Source organism: Mobula hypostoma, chromosome 20 (genome assembly GCF_963921235.1).
Source record: "Mobula hypostoma chromosome 20, sMobHyp1.1, whole genome shotgun sequence".
Lineage (NCBI taxonomy): Eukaryota > Metazoa > Chordata > Chondrichthyes > Myliobatiformes > Myliobatidae > Mobula > Mobula hypostoma.
The window spans coordinates 8,188,722-8,213,791 of record NC_086116.1 but is presented as its reverse complement, the minus strand read 5'-3'; positions in this window follow the sequence as shown (position 1 = coordinate 8,213,791).

Here is a 25,070-nt window from a genome sequence, read left to right as displayed (position 1 = left end):
GTACAGTAACAGGCCCTTTGGCCCATGATTTGTGTCAATCTTTACCCTTCTCAAAGATCAATCTAACCCTTTCCTCCTACATAGTCCAGCTCTGCTTCTTATTAATGTCCCATTGTAACCTGTGGCAGCCTTTTACACTATCTACAATTCCACCAACCTTGGTGTCATTTGCAGACTTATCAATCTATCATTCTGTTTCCTCATCCAAGTCATTTATAAAAACCACAAGAGCAGAAGTTCCAGAGCAGATCCCTGCAGAACACCACTGGTCACAGCCCACCAGGCAGAATAGAAGAGCTCTGATTTTTCAGGGGAGCCTTTGTTGAAGCATCAATTGAATGAATGTGAACCAGCATGATTCTAAATCCCAGTGCATGAGATGGATCCACAGATGCATAGAGCATTACAGAACAGAAGCAGGGTCTTTGGCTCAGCTTTGGAACACAAACCAGTCCTCACTGAGGGATCAGCATTGTAAGGGTGAGCAGTTTCATGTTCCTGGGTGGCAGCATCTCTGAAGATCTATCCTGGGCCCAACATAACAATGCAATTACAAAGGAGGGACAACAGTGGCTGTATTTCATTAGGAGTTTGAGGAAGCTTGGTATGTCACCAAAGATTCTTGCAAAATTTCTACAGATTTACCATGGAGATCATTCTAGCTGGTTGCTTCACCATCTGGTATTGAGGGGCTGCTGCACAGGATTGGAAAAAGCTGTAGAAAGTTGCAAACTCAGCCAGCTCTATCATGGACGCTAACTTTCTCAGCATCCAGGACAACCTCAAAAGACAATGCCTGAAAAAAGTGGCATCCATCATTAAGGACTCCCATGTCACCAGGTTCAGGAACAGGTTCTTGAACAGACCTATAGAAACACCAATACCCAAGAGTGGAAAAGCCTACAAAATTAGTGGATACAGCCCAGTCCATCACAGGATAAGCCATCCTCACCATTGAGCATATCTACAAGGAGCGTTGCTACAAGAAAGCACTATCCATCATCAAGTACCCCCACTAACCAGCCCATGTTCTCTTCTTGCTACTACCATTGGGAAGGAGGTACAGAGGCAGTAGGTCCCACACCACCAGGTTGAGGAAGTTATCGCCATTCAACCTAACGTCCAGGGGCCCACACACCCCAACTAACTCGGATCACACACCGACAACCCTGGCCACCCCACCCTACAGGCGAGCTGACTTGCGTAAGGAGGTGGAAGGTCCCATTAAAGGCAAGTGATGGACCTGATCAATGAAGGTATGGGTCAGATCAAAGTGGCGGGGTTGCGTGACACTGAATCTTGAGTGACAAGATCAAGAAGCACAAGAGGGATGATTTTCCCACTGCCCGCATCATCACCGCTGAACCAATGTAGATAACTTCACTCACTTCAACACTGAACTGATTCTACAACCTACTTCCAAGGACTCTACAACTCATGCTCTCAGTTTGTATGCACCATATTTATTTATGAATGTATTTATTTAGTTAGTATTTGCACAGTTTGTCTTTTGCACATTAGTCATTTGTCAGACTGTGCGTGTAGTTTTCCATTGATTCTATTGTTTGCCTTTGTTCGAATGTGAATGCCTACAAGAAAATGAATCTCATGCTAGTATATAGTGACATATACATACTTTGTTAATAAATTTAATTTCAACTTTGACAGGCACAACCCTGACCTTCCCTCAGCAACAGAACACTATGGACCACCTCTTGCACTACCAAGGTCTTCTCTCTGATTGTGTCTTTTTTTTGTACTAAGGTCTTGTTTTTCACTCTCCCTTCATTGGCTTTTATAGTTTAAATATAATTTATATACTTTTGTGGGTGGAACCTACTGTATGTGCCCATGATGCTGCTGCAAGCAAGCTTTTCATTGTACCTATACCTCATTATACCAACAGATAACAACAATAAACTTCACTTGACTTGTGTCTCTCATACGGCTACCTAAAATGATCTTGGCCTCCACAGAGAACAGAGGCCTAAGTACACAGCGGAAGATTCTGCCACAGAATGTTCATTCCTCAGTGATGACACAGTTGAGCTGTCACAGATAGGACCTGATGTTGCTGAAAACTCTCTGTGGAGAGTAGCTACACATGTCATGAAGTCAGAGAGTCAGACAGCACAGAAACAATTCTTTCAGCCCCACTGGTCCTTGCTAATTAAGATGCCTATCCAGGCTCATCCCATTTGCCAGCATTCTCCGCTGAACATCGACGACTCCTCCATAGAGATCATTAAGAGCACCAAATTTCTTGGTGTTCACCTGGCGGAGAATCTCACCTGGTCCCTCAACACCAGCTCCATAGCAAAGAAAGCCCAGCAGTGTCTCTACTTTCTGCGAAGGCTGAGAAAAGTCTGTATCCCCCCCCCACCCCATTCTCACCACATTCTACAGAGGTTGTATTGAGAGCATCCTGAGCAGCTGCATCACAGCCTGGTTTGGGAATTGCACCATCTCGGATCGCAAGACCCTGCAGCGGATAGTGAGGTCAGCTGAGTCTCTCTTCTTGCCTTTACAGACATTTACACCACATGCTGCATCCATAAAGCAAACAGCATTATGAAGGACTTCACACACCCCTCATACAAACTCTTCTCCCTCCTGCCATCTGGCAAAAGGCACTGAAGCATTCAGGCTCTCATGACCAGACTATGTAACAGTTTCTTCCCCCAAGTCATCAAACTCCTCAATACCCAGAGCCTGGACTGACACCAACCTACTACCCTCTACTGTGCCTATTGTCTTGTTTATTATTTATTGTAATGCCTGCACTGTTTTGTGCACTTTATGCAGTCCTGGGTAGGTCTGTAGTCTAGTGTAGTTTTTGTGTTGTTTTTACGTAGGTCAGTATAGTTTTTGTAATGTTTCACGTAGCACCATGGTCCTGAAAAACGATGTCTCGTTTTCACTGTGTACTGTACCAGCAGTTATGGTCGAAATGACAATAAAGAGTGACTTGATTTGACTTGATTCAGCCCATATCCCTCTAAACTTTCCTGTGTTTAGACTAAGTTCATTCAGCCTTTACCCCTTATAATTTTATACACCTCTATACGCTGTAAACGTCATGTACCTGACAAATGTCTTCTAAACGATTTTGTTGTACCTCCTTCACCCACTTCCTCTGGCAGCTCCTCCCACATAATGACCACCCTTCATGTAAAAATGTTGCATTTCTGATTCCTATCAAATCCCTTAAACCTATGCCTTCTAGATCTTGATCCTGAACCCTGGGGAAAGGATCAAGTTCACTTACCCGATTTACACCCCTTCTAATTTTGCACACTTCTATCTATACTCAACGTACGTTATAACATGTGCACTCTTGTGCTTCCTCTCCTGAACTCAACGACCCTCCTCACCTCATCTGCAACCGCTAGCTTGAAGCTCCCAGTAATAGGTTGATCAAAGAGGTTAGAACATATGGAGCTGGAATAACGTACGGATATGCACAGAGGACTGGTTATCAGACAGAAAGCAAAGTGCAGGAATAAATGGGTCCCGTTCAGGTTGGCGGGCCAGACCTCGTAGGGTGTCACTGGAATGGGTATCCACAATCTGTATCAATGACTTGGCTGAGAGGGCAAAATTTCACATTCCCAAGTTTTCTGACAGCTCTGAACCCAGCGATGTTGTGAGTATGGGGAAAGATGTGTGTAGGGTTCCCTGAAAAATATGAGACTCGTAAAGGATTAGTGAAAATGGGCCTGCTGGGCCTTGTTGGTCAGAAGGACCTGTACACAGCCACTCTATGAATCTACAATTCTTTACGTACTCTGAGAACTAGGAGATGCTTCAGCAGTCAGGAAGTCAGGAGTGCACCTATGTGAGCATTGACTCTTCTAAATAATAAAGATGCCTACGTAAAGGAAGCAGCACTTTGTACACTTAGTCACCTTCGAAGGAGGAACCATCATCAATTTTCCCAAACCTACTCCCTAATTAGCTTTGCATTTCCTTGGGACTTTCAGTTGAAAAAGCAATCTTGTATTAAAGTCACTAGAATTGGAAAAGCAAATATAAATTTGTGGTCTGTTTGTGAACTGCAGAGCCCATAAAATTAAAAAATATATATATTTCTACTTCTAAAAAAAATCAAAATCTGTAACTTGCTTTTAGTTGTTCAAAATGTAAACAAAGTATTAGTAATGGATATTTTTAATGTTGCTAGGTTGTGCAGTGAATAATAAATATCCTCTTTAAGAAAAATATTTGAATTTATGAAGCCTTGAATGAAAAATATATCCCAGCACGTTCTTCACATACAGTTCTGGAGCAGGTCCTATAGCCTGAGTCTGTGTCAAACACTAACAACTCATTTGGGCTAAACATAGAAACATAGAAAATAGGTGCAGGAGTAGGCCATTCAGCCCTTCGAGCCTGCACCGCCATTCAGTATGATCATGGCTGATCATCCAGCTCAGAACCCTGTACCTGCCTTCTCTCCATACCCCCTGACCCCTTTAGCCACAAGGGCCATATCTAATTCCCTCTTAAATATAGCCAATGAACTGGCCTCAGCTGTTTCCTGTGGCAGAGAATTCCACAGATTCACCACTCTCTGTGTGAAGAAGTTTTTCCTCATCTCGGTCCTGAAAGGCTTCCCCTTTATCCTCAGATTGTGACCCCTCGTTCTGGACTTCCCCAACATCGGGAACAATCTTCCTGCATCTAGCCTGTCCAATCCCTTTAGAATTTTATACGTTTCAATCAGATCCTCCCTCAACCTTCTAAATTCCAGAGAGTATAAGCCTAGTTGATCCAGTCTTTCATCATATGAAAGTCCTGCCATTCCAGGAATCAATCTGGTGAACCTTCTTTGTACTCCCTCTATGGCAAGAATGTCTTTCCTCAGATTAGGGGACCAAAACTGCACACAATACTCCAGGTGTAGTCTCACCAAGGCCTTGTACAACTGCAGTAGTACCTCCCTGCTCCTGTACTCGAATCCTCTTGCTATGAATGCCAGCATACCATTCGCCTTTTTCACCGCCTGCTGTACCTGCATGCCCACTTTTAATGACTGGTGTACAATGACACCCAGGTCTCGTTGTACCTCCCCTTTTCCTAATCGGCCACCATTTAGATAATAATCTGTTCTCCTGTCCTTGCCACCAAAGTGGATAACCTCACATTTATCCACATTAAATTACATCTGCCATGAATTTGCCCACTCACCTAACCTATCCAAGTCACACTACATCCTGTTAGCATCCTCCTCACAGCTAACACTGCCGCCCAGCTTCGTGTCAACCGCAAACTTGGAGATGCTGCATTTAATTCCCTCATCTAAGTCATGAATATATATTGTAAACAACTGGGGTCCCAGCACTGAGCCTTGCGGTACCCCACTAGTCACTGCCTGCCATTCTGAAAAGGTCCCGTTTATTCCCACTCTTTGCTTCCTGTCTGCCAACCAATTCTCTATCCACATCAATACCTTACCCCCAATACAGTGTGCTTTAAGTTTGCACATTAATCTCCTGTGTGGGACCTTGTCAAAAGCCTTTTGAAAATCCAAATATACCACATCCACTGGTTCTCCCCTATCCACTCTACTAGTTACATCCTCAAAAAATTCTATAAGATTCTTCAGACATGATTTTCCATGGTGACTTTGTCCAATGATTTCACCACTTTTCAAATGTGCTGTTATCACATCTTTGATAACTGACTCTAGCATTTTCCCCACCACCGATGTTAGGCTAACCGGTCTATAATTCCCCGGTTTCTCTCTCCCTCTTTTAAAAAGCGGGGTTACATTAGCCACCCTCCAATCCTCAGGAACTAATCCAGACTCTAAAGAGTTTTGAAAAATTATCACTAATGCCTCCACTATTTCTTGGGCTACTTCCTTAAGCACTCTGGGATGCAGACCATCTGGCCCTGGGGATTTATCTGCCTTTAATCCCTTCAATTTACCTAACACCACTTCCCTACTAACATGCATTTCCCTCAGTTCCTCCATCTCACTAGACCCTCGGTCCCCCACTATTTCCAGAAAATTATTTATTTCCTCCTTAGTGAAGACAGAACCAAAGTAGTTATTCAATTGGTCTGCCGTGTCCTTGTTCCCCATGATCAATTCACCTGTTTCTGACTGTAAGGGACCTACATTTGTCTTAATCAATCTTTTTCTTTTCACTTATCTATAAAAGCTTTTATAGTCCGTTTTCATGTTCCCTGCCAGCTTTCCCTCATAATCTTTTTTCCCTTTCTTAATTAAGCCCTTTGTCCTCCTCTGCTGGACTCTGAACTTCTCCCAGTCCTCAGGTGTGCTACTTTTTCTGGCTAATTTGTATGTTTCTTCTTCGGAATTGATACTATCCCTAATTTCCCTTGTCAGCCACGGGTGCACTAATTGCATTAATCTCATTATATTCTCCCCACCTTCCCATCAACTCCCTCCAGACTCCCCCACTCTCCTACACAGTGGGGTGATTTACAATGAAGGAGATGAGAGCATGCAGAGGAAGTCTAGGTGGTCGCAGGGAGAATGTGCAAACTCTGCACATACACACGCGCACACACACACACACACACACACACACGCATTTACAACCATATACAGACACAGACACACACAAGGACACACGTAAAAACACACACACTTACACACACAAGGACACGATCTCAAGAGCTCTCCACACAACCTTGGAGCAGCTGTACAATGCAAGTACCTATGTCAGGATGCTGCTAATTGACTATAGCTCAGCATTTAAACCATCGTTCCTACTGTCCTGATCGAAAAGCTACAGAATCTAAGCCTCTGCACCTCCCTCTGCTATGCTACTGGACCCTCAACTTCCTGACTGGAAGACCACAAAATGTGCAGACTGGAAACAACATCTCCACTTTGCTGACAATTAACACTGGTGCCCCACAGGGATGTGTGTGTTTAGCCCACTGCTCTACTCTCCCTACATCCATGATTGGGTGGCTAAGCACAGCTCAAATGCTATCTGTAAATTTGCTGATGATACAACCATCGTTGACAGAATTTCAAATGGTGATGGAAGGGCATACAGGAGTGAGATATACCAGTCAGTTGAGTGATGTCATAGCACCAACCTTGCACTCAATGTCAGCGAGACCAAAGAGCTGATTTTGGACTTTAGAAAAAGTAAGATGAAGGAACACATACCAATCCCCAAAGAGGGATCAGAAGTGGAGAGAGTGAGCAATTTCAAGTTCCTGTGTGTCAATATCTCTGAAAACCTAACCTAGATTCAAGATATTGATGTAGCTATAAAGAGGGCAAGACAATGAAGTTTGAGGAAATTTGGTTTGTCAACTAAAACTCTTGAAAACTTCTGCAAATGTACCGTGAGAGCATTCTGACTGGCTGCATTACCATCTGGTATTGGTGGGGGTGGGGGGTGCTACTGCAAAGATCAAAGTAAGTTGCAGAAACTTGTAAAATTAGCCAGCTCCATCAGGAGTACCAGCCTCCGTAGTATCCGAGACATCTTCAAATCTTCAAGGAGCGGTGACTTCGGAAGGTGGCGTCCATCATTAAGGATCCCCACCATCCAGCACATGTTCTTTTCTTGCTGTTAAATCGGGAAGGAGGTACAGAAGCCTGAAGGCTCACAGTCAGCGATTCAAGAACAGCTTCTTCCCCTCTGCCATCTGACTTCTAAATGGACATTGAACCCTTGAACACTACCTCATGACTTCTTTATTTCTGTAATTTTGTATTACTTATTTTAAGTTAACTGTTTAATAGACATGTATATATATTTAATGTAACTCACTTTTTTCTCTATATTTATTTGTCATCAATTTCATTGTACTGCTGCTGTAAAGTTAACAAATTTCACAACATACACCAGTGATACTAAATCTGATTCTGAGTCTGAAAAACACACACACACTTAACACACACACCCATGCATGCAAACCCAGTTACACAAATGTGCACAGACACACACAGACACACACACACACACACACACACACACACACACACTTAACACACACACACACACAAAACCACAACCATACAATACACACACCCTTGCATGCAAACCCAGTTACACAAATGTGCACAGACACACACAGACACACAGACACACACACACACACACACACACACACACACACACACACCCAAAACCACAACCATACAATACACACACCCTTGCATGCAAACCCAGTTACACAAATGTGCACAGACACACACAGACACACACACACACACACACACACACACACACACACCCAAAACCACAACCATACAATACACACACCCTTGCATGCAAACCCAAGTACGTACATGTACCCAGGCACACACACAGCATCAGAGGTCAGGATTGGGCTCAGGACACTGGAGCAATGAGACAGTAAACTCTACTAACTACGCCATGATGCTGCCCGGGGAATATGCTGGATCCTTGAAGACCGTACAGAGCGTATGGCGAATCACTGTATCTGGCAGGAAAGAAGTAACGCTGAGAGAGGGTGGTGTCTGTAAAAGATAAAATCTATAAGCTTAGTGGGTCAGATTATCCATATGGGCAATGACAACCTTGCACTAAACATTAGCAAGACCAAGGAAATGATTGTGAACATCAGGACGTCAGGAGAACACATACCAGTACTCATCAAGAGGTCAGCAGTGAAAATTGTGAGGTGCTTCAAGTTCCTGGGAGTCAACGTCTCATAATCCATCCTCGGTCCAACAATTGATGCAGTTCTGAAGAAGGCTCACCAACTGCTATATTTCATGAGGAGTTTGAGGACAGTCAGAGGCTTCTTCCCAGGGCTGAAATGGCTAGCATGAGAGGGCACAGTTTTAAGATGCTTGGAAATAGGTACAAAGGTATCAGGGATAAGTTTTTTACTCAGAGAGTGGTGATTGCGTGGAATGGGCTGCCGGCGATGGTGGTGGAGGCGGATACGATTGGGTCTTTTAAGAGGCTCCTGAATAGGTACATGAAGCTTAGAAAAATAGAGGGCTATTGATAACTCTAGGTAATTTCTAAGGTAAGGATACGTTCAGCACAGATTTGTGGGCCGAAGGGCCTGTATTGTGCTGTAGGTTTTCTATGATTCTATACGATGGAGAGCATTCTGACTGGTTGCATCACTGTCTGGTAAGGACAGAATCAGAAAAATCTGCAGAGGGTTGTAAACTCAGCCAGCTCCATCATGGGCACAAACCTGTCCCTCATCGAGGACACCTTCAAAAGGCAGTGACTCAAGAAGGTGGCATCCATCATTAAGGGCCCTCTCCATCCAGGCCATGCTCTCTTCTCATTGCTGCCATCAAGGAGGAGGTGCAGGAGCCTGAAGACAAGCACTCAACCTTTTAGGAACAGCTTCTTCCCCTCCGCCATCAGATTTCTGAATGGATCACGAGCACTGCCTCACTTTTTTTGTACTATTCATTTACTTTTTTATCGACTGTACATTTCTCATTGTAACTTGCAGTAATTTTTAATGCACTGCTGCCACAATAAAAAGACGAATTGCATGACACGCAGTGCGTCAGTGAGAAGAAGCCCGATCGGAAATGCACTGCAGTCCTGGGAGTCAGAATGCAAACGGAGTGGCAAGCAGACCTTGCTCCTGAGGACGGTCCCAGTATTTTGGCAAGCATAAGAACTTAGGAATTTGAAACAGGAGCTGACCATTCAGCCCGCTCTGTATTGGCTGACCTTTCACCTTTCACACCAGCATCACTTCCCTGCACTAACCCATTGATGCCCTTACCATTCAAATATCTATCAGTCTCTGACTTGAATTAACTCAGTTACTCAGGTCCCATATCTCTCCTGGGAAGAGAATTCCAAAGGCTCACCACCTTCATAGTCATAGTCATACTTTATTGATCCTGAGGGAAATTGGTTTTCATTACAGTTGCACCAACCAAGAATAGAGTATAAATATAGCAATATAAAACCATAAATAATTACATAATAATATGTAAATTATGCCAGGAAATAAGTTCAGGACCAGCCTATTGGCTCAGGGTGTCTGACCCTCCAAGGGAGGAGTTGGAAAGTTTTATGGCCACAGGCAGGAATGACTTCCTATGATGCTCTGTGTTGCATCTCGGTGGAATGAGTCTCTGGCTGAATGTACTCCTGTGCCCACCCAGTACATTATGTAGTGGATGGGAGACATTGTCCAAGATGGCATGCAACTTGGACAGCATCCTCTTTTCAGACACCACCGTCAGAGAGTCCAGTTCCATCCCCACAACATCACTGGCCTTACGAATGAGTTTGTTGATTCTGTTGGTGTCTGCTACCCTCAGCCTGCTGCCCCAGCTCACAACAGCAAACATGATAGCACTGGCCACCACAGACTCGTAGAACATCCTCAGCATCGTCCGGCAGATGTTAAGGGACCTCAGTTTATTGTCAATTCGTATCCCCAGGTATTTGTAATCCTCCAGCATGTCCACACTCACCCCCTGGATGGAAACAGGGGTCACCGGTGCCTTAGCCCTCCTCAGGTCCACCACCAGCTCCTTAGTCTTCTTATGCCTCCTTAGAAGAAGACATTTCTTCTTATTCCAGTCGAAAATGGATCATCCCTTATTTTGCATCTGTGACTCCTGGTCCAAGATTCCTTAACCAAGGGAAACATTTTTGATGCATCTAGCCTGTCAAGCCCAAAGACACTGTGGTACTTTTCTACCTTGCTGTTGTAAGACTATTTATGGGATATTTTGTATAATAAGATGGACTCTGGAACTTACAGTCTATCACGTCATGGCTTTGCAACTTATTGTCTGCTTGCACTGTGCTTTCTCTGTAACAGTAACACTATATTCCACATTCTGCTATTGCTTTCCCTTGTACTACCTCAATATACTGATACGGTGAAATGATTTATCTTGCATGCAAAACAAAGTGTTTCACTGAACTTAGGTACAGTGGTATGCAAAAGTTTGGGCACCCCTGGTCAATATTTCTGCTACTGTGAATAGCGAAGCGAGTAAAAGATGAACAGATTTCCAAAAGGCATAAAGTTAAAGATGGCACATTTCTTTAATATTTTAAGCAAGAAAACTTTTCTATTTCCATCTTTCACAGTTTCAAAATAACAAAAAAGGAAAAGGGCCCGAAGCAAAAGTTTGGGCATCCTGCATGGCAGTACTTAGTAACACCCCCTTTGGCAAGGATCACAGCTTGTAAATGCTTTTTGTAGCCAGCAGAGAGTCTTTTGATTCTTGCTTGGGGGATTTTCACCCATTCTTCCTTGCAAAAGGCAGCCAAAAAGTTCTATTCAAAAACTTCAAAGGAACATCTAAACAAGCCTGGTATATTTTGGAAACAAGTCCTGTGGACTGATGAAGTTAAAATAGAACTTTTTGGCCACAATGAGCCAAGGTATGTTTGGAGAAAAAAGGGTGCAGAATTTCATGAAAAGAACAACTCTCCAACTGTTAAGCATGGGGGTGGATCGATCATGCTTTGGGCTTGTGTTGCAGCCAGTGGCACGGGGAACATTTCACTGGTAGAGGGAAGAATGAACTCAATTAAATACCAGCAAATTCTGGAAGCAAACATCACACTATCTGTAAAAAAGCCGAAGATGAAAAGATAGGTTCTACAACAGGATAATGACCCTAAGCACACCTCAAAATCCACAATGGACTACCTCAAAAGGCGCAAGCCATGGCCCTCAATCCCTTGACCTAAACATCATCAAGAATCTGTGGATAGACCTCAAAAGAGCAGCGCATGCAAGAATCTCACAGAACTAGAAGCCTTTTGCAAGGAAGAATGGGTGAAGATCCCCCAAACAAGAAATGAAAGACTCTCAGCTGGCGACAAAAAGTGTTTACAAGCTGTGATGCTTGCCAAAGGGGGTGTTACTAAGTACTGCCATGCAGGATGCCCAAACTTTTGCTTCAGGCCCTTTTCCTTTTTTGTTATTTTGAAACTGTAAAAGATGGAAATAAGAAAGTTTTCTTGCTTAAACTATTAAAGAAATGTGTCATCTTTAACTTCATGCCTTTTGGAAATCAGTTCATCTTTTACTCATTTAGTTATTCACAGTAACAGAAATTTGGACCAGGGGTGCCCAAACTTTTGCATGCCATTGTACATAGATTGATAGGTGGATACTTTATTGATCCCAAAGGAAATTACAATGTAACAGTAATATTTCAAGTGCACAGGTATACAAATATTAGAAGAGAAGTAAGAAAGAATATGAAATAAGTTACCTCAAACAGTCTTACGGGACGGGGTCATCACTTCCCCAGCTATAAGTTGACTCATTATAGAACCTAATGTCCGAGGGTAAGAATGACCTCATATAGCGCTCTTTGGAGCAGCACAGTTGTCTTAATCTATTACTAAAAGTACTCCTCTGATCAGCTAAGATGGCATGCAGAGGCTGAGAAACATTGTCCAGAATTGCCAGGACTTTCCGTAGTGTCCTTTGTTCTACCATAGCAGCCAGTGTGTCCAGTTTGACTATATAACAGAGCCAGCCTTTCTAGTCAGTTTATTCAGCCTGTTGGTATCACCCATGTTGATGCCATTGCCCTATCAGACCACTGCATAGAAGATTGTACTAGTGACAACAGACTGGTAGAACATGTGAAGGAGAGGCCTGCATATTCCAAAAGACATCAGTCTCCTCAGGAAGTAGTGGTGACTCTGGTCCTTCTTGTACACAGCCTCTGTGTTGGTGCTCCACTCAAGTCTGTCATCCAGGTGCACCCCCAGGTCCTTGTAGGTCCTCACCACATCCACATCCTCATCACCAATAGCAACAGGGAACAGTGCAGTTTAACATGTAACATGTGATATTAATAAGCCAATTATCAAATACTTCCCAATGAGATCAATAACTTTCATATTCAAAGTTCAAAGTAAATTTATTATCAAAATACTTATCGGAATACGTATATGTCACCGTATACAACCCTGGGATACATTTTCTTGCTGGCATGCATAATAAGTCCAGTTACCAAAACAGAATCATGAAAGATCTCAACAACTGGGCATACAACCAGTGTGCAAAAGACAGCAAACTGTGTAAATACAAAAAGAAAGGACTACTACTACTACTACTACTACTAATAATAATAAATACATAAATAAATAAGCAATAAATATCCAGAACATGATATGAAGAGTCCTTGAAAGAGAGTCCATAGGTTGTGGGAACATTTCAGTGATGGGGCAAGTGAAGTTGAGTGAAGTTACCCCCTTTGGTTCAAAAGCCTGATGGTTGAGGGGTAGTAACTGTTTCTGAACACAGTGGTGTGAGTTCTGAGGCTCCTGTACTTCCTTCCTGATGGCAACAGTGAGAAGAGAGGATGACCTGGATGGTGGGGGCTCCCTGATATTGGATGCTGTTTTCCTGTGACAATTCTCCATGTAGATGTGTTTAATGGTGGGGAGGGCTTTATCCATGATGGGCCGAGCAGTATCCATTACTTTTTGTAGTATTTTATGTTCAAGGGCATTGGCGTTTCTATACCAGGCTGTGATGTAGCCAGTCGATATACTCTCCACCACACATCACTCATCTATTGAAGTTCGTCAAAGTTTTAGATGTCATGCTGATTCTTCGCAAACTCCTAAGGAGGTAAAGGCACTGCCTCTGCAGGTCCTTTTAAATGATTAGAATGAGTAATTTAAAGTTGCTGACCCTCTCTAACTCTGATCCCCGATGAGGTTTCCTCCTCCTGAAGTCAATAATCTTGCTGACATGAAGTAAGAGTTTGTTGTGGCACCACTCAGCCAAATTTTCAATCTCTCTCCTACATACTGATTTGTCACCACCTTCGATTTGGCCTACAACCAATGTTCCCTCTAATTTGTAATGACCACTGTGCGCAAAAACCTTGTGCTATTCAATTTCTTGCCCAGTGATAACAACATGTGCACACTGAATTTTTAAGTGGAAGTAAACCTGAAGCTATTCTAAGGATAATAAACTACCAAGTCTAGTTGGTTGTTAATTGCTTTTGATGCAGCGCTTTCTACTGTTTCATTAAACCATTCTGTTTTAAACGAACTAACAGCTCTTTTGCCCTTTGCTTCTTTGGAATTCAACATTGTGAATCAGTAATTTCTTTAATAAAAACTGTATAACTAAGCCAATTCTCAAATCTGCAGACAAATCATCGCAAACCCCTCATTGTCAACACCTTCCGCATCAGAAACCTGAAAAGGAAAAGTGGTTGTGTATGATCATGAAACATACTTATCCTTGTACATACTTGTCCTTGTAAGCGGAACAAGTGCTACACATGCCCTTACACTTCCTCCCTTACCACCATTCAGGGCCCCAGACAGTCCTTCTAGGTGAGGCGACACTTCATCTGTGAGTCGGCTGGGGTGATATACTGCGTCCGGTGCTCCCGATGTGGTCTTTTATATATTGGCGAGGCCCGACGCAGACTGGGAGACTGCTTTGCTAAACACCTACGCTCTGTCCGCCAGAGAAAGCAGGATCTCCCAGTGGCCACACATTTTAATTCCACATCCCATTCCCATTCTGACATGTCTATCCACGGCCTCCTCTACTGTAAAGATGAAGCCACACTCAGGTTGGAGGAACAACACCTTATATTCCGTCTGGGTAGCCTCCAACCTGATGGCATGAATATTGACTTCTCAAACTTCCGCTAATGTCCCACCTCCCCCTCGTACCCCATCCGTTATTTATTTATATACACACATTCTTTCTCTCTCTCTCCTTTTTCTCCCTCTGTCCCTCTGACTATACCCCTTGCCCATCCTCTGGGTTCCCCCCCTCCCCCTTTTCTTTCTCCCTAAGCCTCCTGTCCCATGATCCTCTCATATCCCTTTTGCCAATCACCTGTCCAGCTCTTGGCTCCATCCCTCCCCCTCCTGTCTTCTCCTATCATTTTGGATCTCCCCCTCCCCCTCCCACTTTCAAATCTCTTACTAGCTCTTCTTTCAGTTAGTCCTGACGAAGGGTCTCGGCCCGAAATGTCAACTGTACCTCTTCCTAGAGATGCTGCCCGGCCTGCTGCGTTCACCAGCAACTTTAAGGTATGTTGCTTGAATTTCCAGCATCTGCAGAATTCCTGTTGTTTGCATACTTAACACAATATGTCTTAATGTTTAGTATGCTTAATATACTCACTCTTCTGTGTGCAGTTTAAATTCCTTAGTGTGCTAGTAGCAAAAGGTGTGTGCATGCACATGAGCGTACACCTTAGAGGGACCGTTACCTATGACCGTAATGTTGCCAGCAAACTTGAATGTGTCATTGGAGCTGTGACACAGTCATAAGTGTAAAGTGAGTAGAGCATGGGAATAAGCTCACTGCTTTGTGGTGCAACTGCGCCGATGGAAATCGTGGAGGAGATGTTGAAAGACCAGAAGACCAGTAGATGTAGGAGCAGAATTAGGCCATTCAACCCATCAAGTCTGCTCTCTCATTCCATTATGGCTGATTCTGGATCTCACCTTCACGCCACGTGTATTGCCTTGATGCCCTGACCAGTCAGGAAACTATCAACTTCTACCTCAAATATACCCGCGGACTTGGCCTCCACCACAGTCTGTGACAGAGCATTCCACAGATTCACTATTCTCTGGCTAAAAAAATTCCTCCTTACCTCTGTTCTAAAGGGTCACCCCTCAGTTTTGAGGCTGGACCCTCTAGTTCTGGATACCCCCACCACGGGAAACATCCTCTCCACATCCACCCTATCTAGTCCTTTCAACATTCAGCAGGTTTTACTGAGAACCCCCCACCCCCAGCATTCTTCTAAATTCCAGTGAGTACAGGCCCAACGCTGCCAAACACTCCTCATATGTTAACCCTTTCGTTCCCGGAATCGTCCTCGTGAGCCTTCTCTGGACGCTGTCCAAGGACAACACCTTCTTTCTGAGATATGGGGCTACAGGTTATATTTTGATAGTAATTGGGCAGAGATTTCTTCCTTGAAATCCTTGACTGTAATATGGAATGCGTTGGATGGACTGTTTCTTGTTTGCTGACTGCAGCATGCAGTATCTCAAGCACTTGATTATAGTCGGCGGCTGGTGGTATGTATTGTGCTGTGAACCAAGTCACCAGAGAGACACAGAAGCCAGTGGATATAAAAGTGTTTTTTTTCATTAAAAATGAGCAACAGGCATCATATTGAGATAGTCTTGCAAGAAGAGGCCTACTCAACCCAATATTACATAACATTTTATATGCTAAAGATGAAAGGTAACAGCAGGACAGTTCTAAGACTACAATGTATCTATAATAGTTCCTTTGAATTGTATATAGTTTTCAATTTATTTGCTATTTATTTATATCTGCATTTGCACCGTTTGTTGTCTTTTGATCCTGTTTACAGTTGCTGTTCTATAGATTTGCTAAGTATGCCCACAGAAAAAGAATCTCTGGGTTGTATGTGGTGACACGTATGTACTCTGATGATAAATTTTACTTTGAACTTTGAACTTTTGAGGTCTGATGCAGCCAGCTGGTGCTTATCATTTACGTTCCTGCAAAGACATTGTTACAGGGTACATTTGATGTTTTGCTCTGTCTGTGAGGGTAACAAGAAGGTGAGTCATAAGGTTTAACCTGTGTCCAGTGTTTCCACTGGCTGTTTCGCCAGGACTGTTCACTAACACAGGTGTCATTCATCTGGAACACCACCTGTGGTCTATCCACCTGGGAGCGAAACCTGTCTTTTCAACCAGCTCCCTTACCATGACTTGGTCGCCTGGCTGTGGCAAGACTAACTTCTCTCCGTCTGGCTCTCTCTGATCCACAATATGTCGCTACTGATTTGCTTGATCCCTCAATGTGTTACCTTGGTTACAGTGGTCCTTCACATCTCCGTGTAATCTTACTAAACTGGCATTTGTAGTTTCTCCCTGTACACTTGTAATTTCTGTTGCTTCTTGTCATTCCTGTGTCCTCGTCATACTGATGTCTGTCCACTTGTTCCCTTTCTGCTCCTTACGATCCCCTTCCCGGAGAGCCTTTACTTTAATCACTGCTACTTCCTCAGGCAGCTGCACTACATCTAACAGCTCCTGACTGTGGCCCCTACCCTCGGACCTCCTGACATGATTCCCACACATCGCCCTATCTCTCCTCCCTGCTTGGAGCTGCTGTCATTCTGTGGGCTATGTTAGTTGCTCTGTAGGTCACACATGTTCGCTGTCCCTGTCTCGTCCATGTTATTTCTCCTTTTCCTGAGTATATGATAGCACCTGCCTTATTCAGTGTGTACGCCCCAGGATAGTACCTTCATAGCACATCGAGAAAACTACAAGAAGCTGCACTCCCTCAATCTCAAGTACCTGGGGCTGATTTCTCTCCACCTTCATTGTTGTTCATCTCCTGCACTGGTAATGTAAATCGCCTCTCCAGTCATGGGCAAGGGTAGATCAATGGATACTGACGACTCCGTGGCCACTAATATTTCACATTGCTGGCCCCCAAATAAACCTTTAGTGTCCACCTGTAGATGACCATCACTGGCAATACAGGCTGCCGTCAGACATTCGTCTGGCCTCACCAGCTCTATAATCTGGCCAGCAGTCAAATCAGAAAGAGAGGGAGCTGTTTTAAAGGGATATCCTTCTGTTCTGAGGCTGTGGGAAACGCGTTCTGTAACCACGAGAGGTTGTGTGAGAAGTCCACTCCAGGAGTTTGAAAATGCCTGCAGTTTCTACTGCTGTGCAAAGGTTTCATTTCAAAATTCAAACTAAATTTATTATCAAAGTATAGACCCATATGTTACCATATATTACTTTGAGATTCATCCTTTCACAGACATTTTATAGAAAAATAAGAAGTATGGTAGAATTTACCTAAATATTAACATTTTTTTTGAAGTGAGGGGAAGGAGTCGTCTGATATGAAATGTCTAAAGGGTCCTTCAGCGGGTGGTGAAAATTCTGAGTTAGTTTCAGCAATTACCTCTCTGGTGGATAAATGGGAAAGTGTACCAGCAGAGAGTCAAAGTTATCATAGGCTGAAAATGCTCTTGGGATCAAGCTCACTCTCGGTGGGCAAGAAGAATGAGGCTTGGGCGGAGCAGACATCTCAGTCACTGGACGAGTGGCCGTGCTCAGATAATATTAGATTAGATTCAACTTTATTGTCATTGTGCCGAGTACAGATACAAAGCCAGTGAAATGCAATTAGCATCTGACCAGAAGTGCAAAAGGATAGTGTGATTTAGACCATAAGACCATAAGACCATAAGACAAAGGAGCAGAAGTAGGCCATTTGGCCCACCGAGTCTGCTCCGCCATTTTATCATGAGCTGATCCATTTTATCCTATTTAGTCCCACTGCCCCGCCTTCTCACCATAACCTTTGATGCCCTGGCTACTCAGATACCTATCAATCTCTGCCTTAAATACACCCAATGACTTGGCCTCCGCTGCTGCCCGTGGCAACAAATTCCATAGATTCACCACCCTCTGACTAAAAAAATTTCTTCTCATTTCTGTTCTGAAAGGGCGCCCTTCAATCCTGAAGTCATGCCCTCTCGTACTATACTCCCCCATCATGGGAAACAACTTTGCCACATCCACTCTGTCCATGCCAAATAACTGTGAATAAAAAGTAAGTGCTACAGCACACAAATATAAAAGTACTGAGACAGTACAATATGGGTGCAATACTGCTTAGCGCTGTGATGAGAGGTTCAGCAGGGTCACAGCCTCAGGGAAGAAGCTCTTCCTGTGCCTGCTGGTGCGGGAGCGGAGGCTCCTGTAGCGCCTACCGGATGGGAGGAGAGTAAAAAGTGCATGGTTAGGGTGAGATGCATCCTTGATAATGCTTTTCGCCCTGACAAGGCAGCATTTATGGTAGATGTTCTCAATGGTGGGCAATTGGGTGTCAATAATCCGCTGGGCAGTTTTCACCACATGCTGGAGTGCTTTGCGGTCTGATACAGGACAATTGCCATACCACACTGAGATGCAGTTGGTGAGTATGATCTCAATGGTACAGCAGTAAAAGTCCGTCAGTATCCTGGGACAGGGGTGATCTTTCTTGATGCTCCACAGGAAATAAATGCACTGTTGTGCCTTTTTGATCAGGATGAAGGAGTTCAGGGACCAGGTGAGATCATCGGAAATGTGGACACCAAGGAATTTGAAGCTTGATACACGCTCCACTACAATTCCATTGATGTAGATGGGGACGTGAGTGTGGCTCCTAGCATGTCTGGAGTCCACAATAATCTCCTTGGTCTTCGGAGTGTTAAGGGCCAGGTTGTTATTGGCACACCACATAGCCAGGTGCTGGATCTCATCCCTGTAGGCCGAAGACAGTGACTAGTAGAGAATCTAAAAGGTCAGGCTGCTGAGGTGGTGAGATGTCTAAAGGCAGAGAACCCATTGGTCACATCCATGGACTATATGCAAGCATTTGCAAGTGCTTTTTGGCACGATGGACAGCCTGGTGGAGCTTATGATCAGGTTCAGGCATACATTCCAGGAGAAAGGGGAGAAACTCCTGTCTACATTTTCAGGCTCGAGAGACAGCTGCATTGCTTGTGCCGTAAAGGGGCCGTACAACTGGCTGAGATAAATTGATTAATGATGGAGCAAGTTTTGAAGTGCGTGCTGTCACATGACACGATTGCTTTAAGCACCCGAACAACTCGCAAAACGTGACCCCCCTCCCTCATTTGTTGAGCTGATCAGAGCAGGAAGAGAGGAAGAAAACACAATGGAGGAGCGGGAGGCCTCCATCAGCAGGCCAAGTCCTCAGTAGTAGCCTCTCTTGCAGAAGCGACCCCTGATGCCACTCAAGCAGGGCTTTTGCAGGGCGTAGTGAAAAACCTGCAAGCTGAGTTACCTCGGTTGATGTCGGCTAGTGCTGCCACCAATCTTGACAAGTCCAATAGGAAACTGAACCCACCTGTAGGACGTACTAAACAGAGGGGTGCTACTGACCGGGGTCTCCTGACAAGGGGAGCGACTGGCATTCTTTGTTACATCTTTGGTGAGGACGGACATTTAAACTGGGAGTGTGAGGGACAGGAAAACCTTTGGAAAGTAACCAAGTGGTTGCTTAAGCAGAAAAGGAAGTTAGGAAACTTCGGGGAGACCCAGTAAGGGAATAGTCTGGCATCTCAGGGGAAACACGTTCCAATCATGTATCAAGGGGAACACTAAAGTGCAAAACCCTATTACTGAAGGCTTAGTGAGACCAAGCTCAAGTGTATCCATACAGATTGAGGGTATTTATGCGAGAGCCGTACCCAACACAGGTTCTCAGGTTATTCTACTCTACAGATCCATTTACAACCGGCATTTGTTGCATTTACCATTGACACCACTCAGTGCCCTGGAAATCTGGGGCCTTAGTACTGATGACTACCCATATGATTGTTACTTGCTGTTGAAGCTGGAGTATTCGGAAGCAGATGTTGGAGTAGCTGAGGCCCTTGATACATTAGTATTGGTCTGTCTGAACCTGGTTGAAAAGGGTGAAGCTCCTATTATTGTGCGAACAAATATCGTAAATTCCAGTGTATAAACCGACCCGGAGTATAAGCCAAACCCCACTTTCAAGGTTAAAAAAGTGACTTTTTCATGTTACCTTTGTATAAGCCGACCCCTTTTGTAGCAGTTTTGGATCAGGGAGGGAAGTTTTGGATTAGGTTCCCAATGGTAAAGAATCCTCTGAAATGTAACCCCCGTGGAACCACTTAGCGCCCATCGTAATCTCGTTAAAACATAACACGGGGTGGCGGGATCAGTACGTGCACTCAGTATTGAGTTTGCGACCACCATGTACAAAAGATTAAAACAAATGCGATATGATGCTGGCTTCAAGCTGAAGTTTGTTGATTTTGCTAAAGGAACGAATAATTCTGCAGCTGCTAAGAAGTTTAGCATAAACGAGAAACAAGTGAGAGAGTGGAGAAAGGCAGAGGACACGCTGAGGGAAATGCCAAAGACGAAATGTGCAAACCGCGGGAAAACATGCCAGTGGCCAGAACTAGAAGAAAACGTTTTAGAGTGGGTGAATCACCAGCGATTGTCTGGATACACAGTTACCAGAGAAATGATTTGAGTTCAAGCGTTGAAATGGGCCGAAAAACACCGTGAGGTCAGCAAAAATTTCAAAGCTACGTGAAGTTGGTGCTCCCGATTTATGAATAGATGTGATCTTGTCTTGAGACAAAAAACAAAGATTGCTCAGACATTGACGAGTGACCTTGAGAATAAGATTATGGCCTTCCAATCGTTTGTAATCAAGCATCGAAAGGCACATTCTTACCCGCTCTCACTGATTGGTAACATGGACGAGACACCAATGTTCTTTGATTTTGCTGGCAACTGCACTGTCAATCAGAAGGGGGAGAAAACAGTCCTTGTCAAAACATCTGGACACGAGAAGCAACATTGTACTGTCGTGTTAACGTGTATGGCTGATGGGACCAAATTACCACCGATGGTGATTTTTAAGAGGAAAACATTTCCAAAGAAAGAAAAATTCCAGCTGGCTGTTGTTGTTTACGTTCAAGAATGCGGCTGGATGGACGAAGCGGGTTGCTTGAAGTGGGTTAAAGAGGTGTGGCGTCAACGTCCCGAAGGTTTCAGGAAGGAAAAGTTGCTACTTGTCTGGGACATGTTCAAAGCACACTTGTCAGGTGAGACAAAAGCAGCATTGAAAGCTGAAAATACGGACATTGCAGTCATCCCCGGTGGTTTGACGTCCGTGCTCCAGCCACTAGATGTAGGTTTAAACAAACCATTCAAAGAATTCATGCTTCGACAGTGGAACGAATGGATGATGCCTGGAAATCAGTCATTCACTCCAGCGGGAAGTGTGAGGGCCACATCTCTAGCTACAGTTTGCGAGTGGGTAGTGCAATCGTGGGAGGAAATGAGGGCTGAGTGCGTTGTGAAGGCCTTCAAGAAGTGCAGCATCAGCAATGCTTTGGATGGCACTGAAGATCATTTGTTTTGGGAAGAAGACGGTGGAGATTTCGCAGCCAGTGAAGCTGCAATTGCCAATGTTGAAACAGAAATTAGATTAGATTAGATTATGAGGACACTCAGTCCTCGTTTATCGTTGTTTAGAAATGCATGTATTAAAAAATGATACAATGTTCTTCCAGAAAGATATCACAGAAACACAGGAAAACCGAGAATAAAACTGACAAAACCACATAATTATAACATATAGTTACAACAGTGCAAAGCAATACCGTAATTTGATAAGAGCAGACCATGGGCACGGTAAAAAAAGTCTCAAGTCCCGATAGCTCCATCATCTCACGCAGACGGCAGAGAGGAGAAACTCTCCCTGCCGTGAACCTCCAAGCGCCGCAAACTTGCCGATGCATTGGAAGCACCCGACCGCAGCCGACTCTGAGTCCGTCCGAAAACTTCGAGTCTCTGACCAGCCCTCCGACACCAAACACGATCTCTGCCGAGCGCTTCGACCCCCACCCCGGCCGCCGAACAACAAGCAAAGCCGAGGACGCGGGGCCTTCCCCTCTGGAGATTCTGAATCACACAGTAGCAGCGGCAGCGAAACAGGCATTTCAGAAGTTTCACCAGATGTTCCTCCGTGCTCTCACGTCCGCCTCCATCAAATCAGGATTGTGCACGGCAACCTACTTGACAGATAACAGATATGTCCTCCAGAGCGGCGGCTGCAAGCTGAGTCGTGCCGCCTTCTTCTCCTCCCGCCATTGACAATCCTTACGATGATATGATGACTGCCGCAGAATGGGACACGATTTTCGGAAAGTCAGATAATGAAGAGTGTGAGAGTTTCAAGCTCTGAATGTTTGACGACAACAGTGTATACAAGTAAATTGAGAGACAGAATGTGTTTTGTAGATCTTTTCTTTTGTGTAGATTTCATAAGCGTTTGTATTTTCTTTTGTATTTGACTCAAAAACAGTCAATAAATACAACCTGTCTTCCGTGTATTCATTTCTCCAAAGTTAGCACCCTCTGTATAAGCCGACCCCCTAATTTTAGGACCAAAATTTAGGGCCAAATTCTCGGCTTATACACCGGAATTTACGGTACTCCCATTTTGAGAATGTGCATGGGAGCTTTCAAGGAGAGAAATGGAGAGAATTTTTTGAAAACCTTGTCCATTCACCCGGTGTTCAGAGCTGTTTTTGAGAAGGTGCAAGTTCCTCTTGAGTAGGATGATGAGAATAAATGAGGAACTGTGTGGTAGACGCACCATGTTCCATCCTGGGGAAGTAGCCATAGTCACGGGAAACCCCCAGATTCCCTGGAATGCCTGAGGCTGAGGCCCTCCTGTTGGCTTCTCCGGAAGATCAAAATGAAGAGACTGGCTTACCTGCTGGGGTGCTGGTGAGACCTGAACTGCAGAAATCCTTGGCTGTACATGCAAGCAGGATGACAGTGATTGTCAGGAACTCCTCAAACGTGGGATCCCAATGACACATCTTTTCCTGGTAACTGTAATGTCGAGTTTTCCGGTGAGAAACCCATGAGGGAGACAATCTCCTGGATCGGGAAAGTTAACAGCAAAATTATTCAAATTTGGTGACTCCCTGGTAACTGAGGGATGGAAAAGGAGACTAATGGAGAGGATGTTAAAGTTCAGAGATATCTTTTCTATTGACAAGTTTGATGTGGGTTGCTGAAGTGACAGAGGACACCCCTTGCAGAGAAAGGTCTTGACAGTTAGCACCAGCGGAGGTGGAAGATGTTCAGTAGTATCTTCTAAAACAAAAGAAATCTGGAATTATCACTGACTCAAGGAGTCCCTGTGCATCACCCATTGTGGTGGTGAGGAAGAAGAATGGGAAGTTGCGAATATGTGATGATTATCGGACACTGAAACAATGTACAGTTCCTGACCAATATACTGTTCTACAAATCAAAGGTGCTCAGTCCAGTCCGAATGGAGCAAATTGGTCAGTGTGTTGGACCTAAGGAGTGGGTATTATCAGATACCCATAACTGAAGCTGACAAACAGAAATTGGCATTTATATGTCCACTTGGATTCTTTCAGTTTGCAAGAATGTCCCAGGGCAAATCAGGAACACCGGCTATCTTCCAATGTGTCGTGGAGAAGATTGTTGGGAACATGAACTTGCTTGAGGTACTTGTGTACTTGTATGATCTCACAGTGTTCGGGTCCACACTGGAGGTACAGACAGGGCTACTGAAGGTGTTGGACCACCTGAAAGCTGAAATGTTAAAACTGTCACTGGACAAGTGTCAGTTCTGTAAGACATCAGTCAATTACGTCAGGCACATAGTCTCACAGGATGGAGTACCTATGGATCTGTCCAAGTTAGAGATGGTGACCACATGGCCAAGGCCCAAGAACATGAGTGCTCTACGCTCATTCCTTGGATTCTGCGGGTACTGCTGGAGATTTGTGAAGGCCTACTCTTTTGAATCAGCTTCTGTGTGGTTACCCTCTCTTGGGGAAGAAAGGGGGGTGAACAAAAGGAGAAGAAGGCAAGCCTTACCTTAGCCCTTCGGAGACTTTCAGAGAAAAATGGAATGCAAAATGTGAAGAGACCTCTTGGATGCTGAAAGAGCAGCTGAATAAAGCACCTGTGTTGGCCTCTGCAAACCCTCAGTTGCTGCTTCTACTGCATACTGATGCCAGCCATGATGGTTTAGGGGGTGTTCTATATCAGGACCAGGGCAAAGGGTTGAGGTCTGTTGCTTTCATCAGCCTGAATCTGTCACCCTTCAAACGAGACTACCCTATACACAAATTGGAGTTTCTGGCATTGAAGTGGGCTGTGGTGGATAAGTTAAGTGACCATCTACATGGTGCCAAGTGCGAGGTGAGGACTGAGAACAGTTCACTGACTTATATCCTGATCTTGGCGAAGTTGGATGTCACAGGTTGGCAGCGTTGTCTGCTTATAATTCCAGCCTGAAACATCAGCTGGGAACCCGGGTGATTGATGTGGATGCCTTGTCAATGGTCTGACGAGGCGCTGTGGGAGAGCATTCCTGGCTCTGGTGTTAAAGCAATATGCCAGTTTTGCACAGTGGGGAAATCAGAGGCAAGGCTATGGCATTAATAAGCTGTGGATCATTTGGGAACCATTCCACAAGCATAATTCAACTTGACCGCTCTGGATACAAAGCAGTTG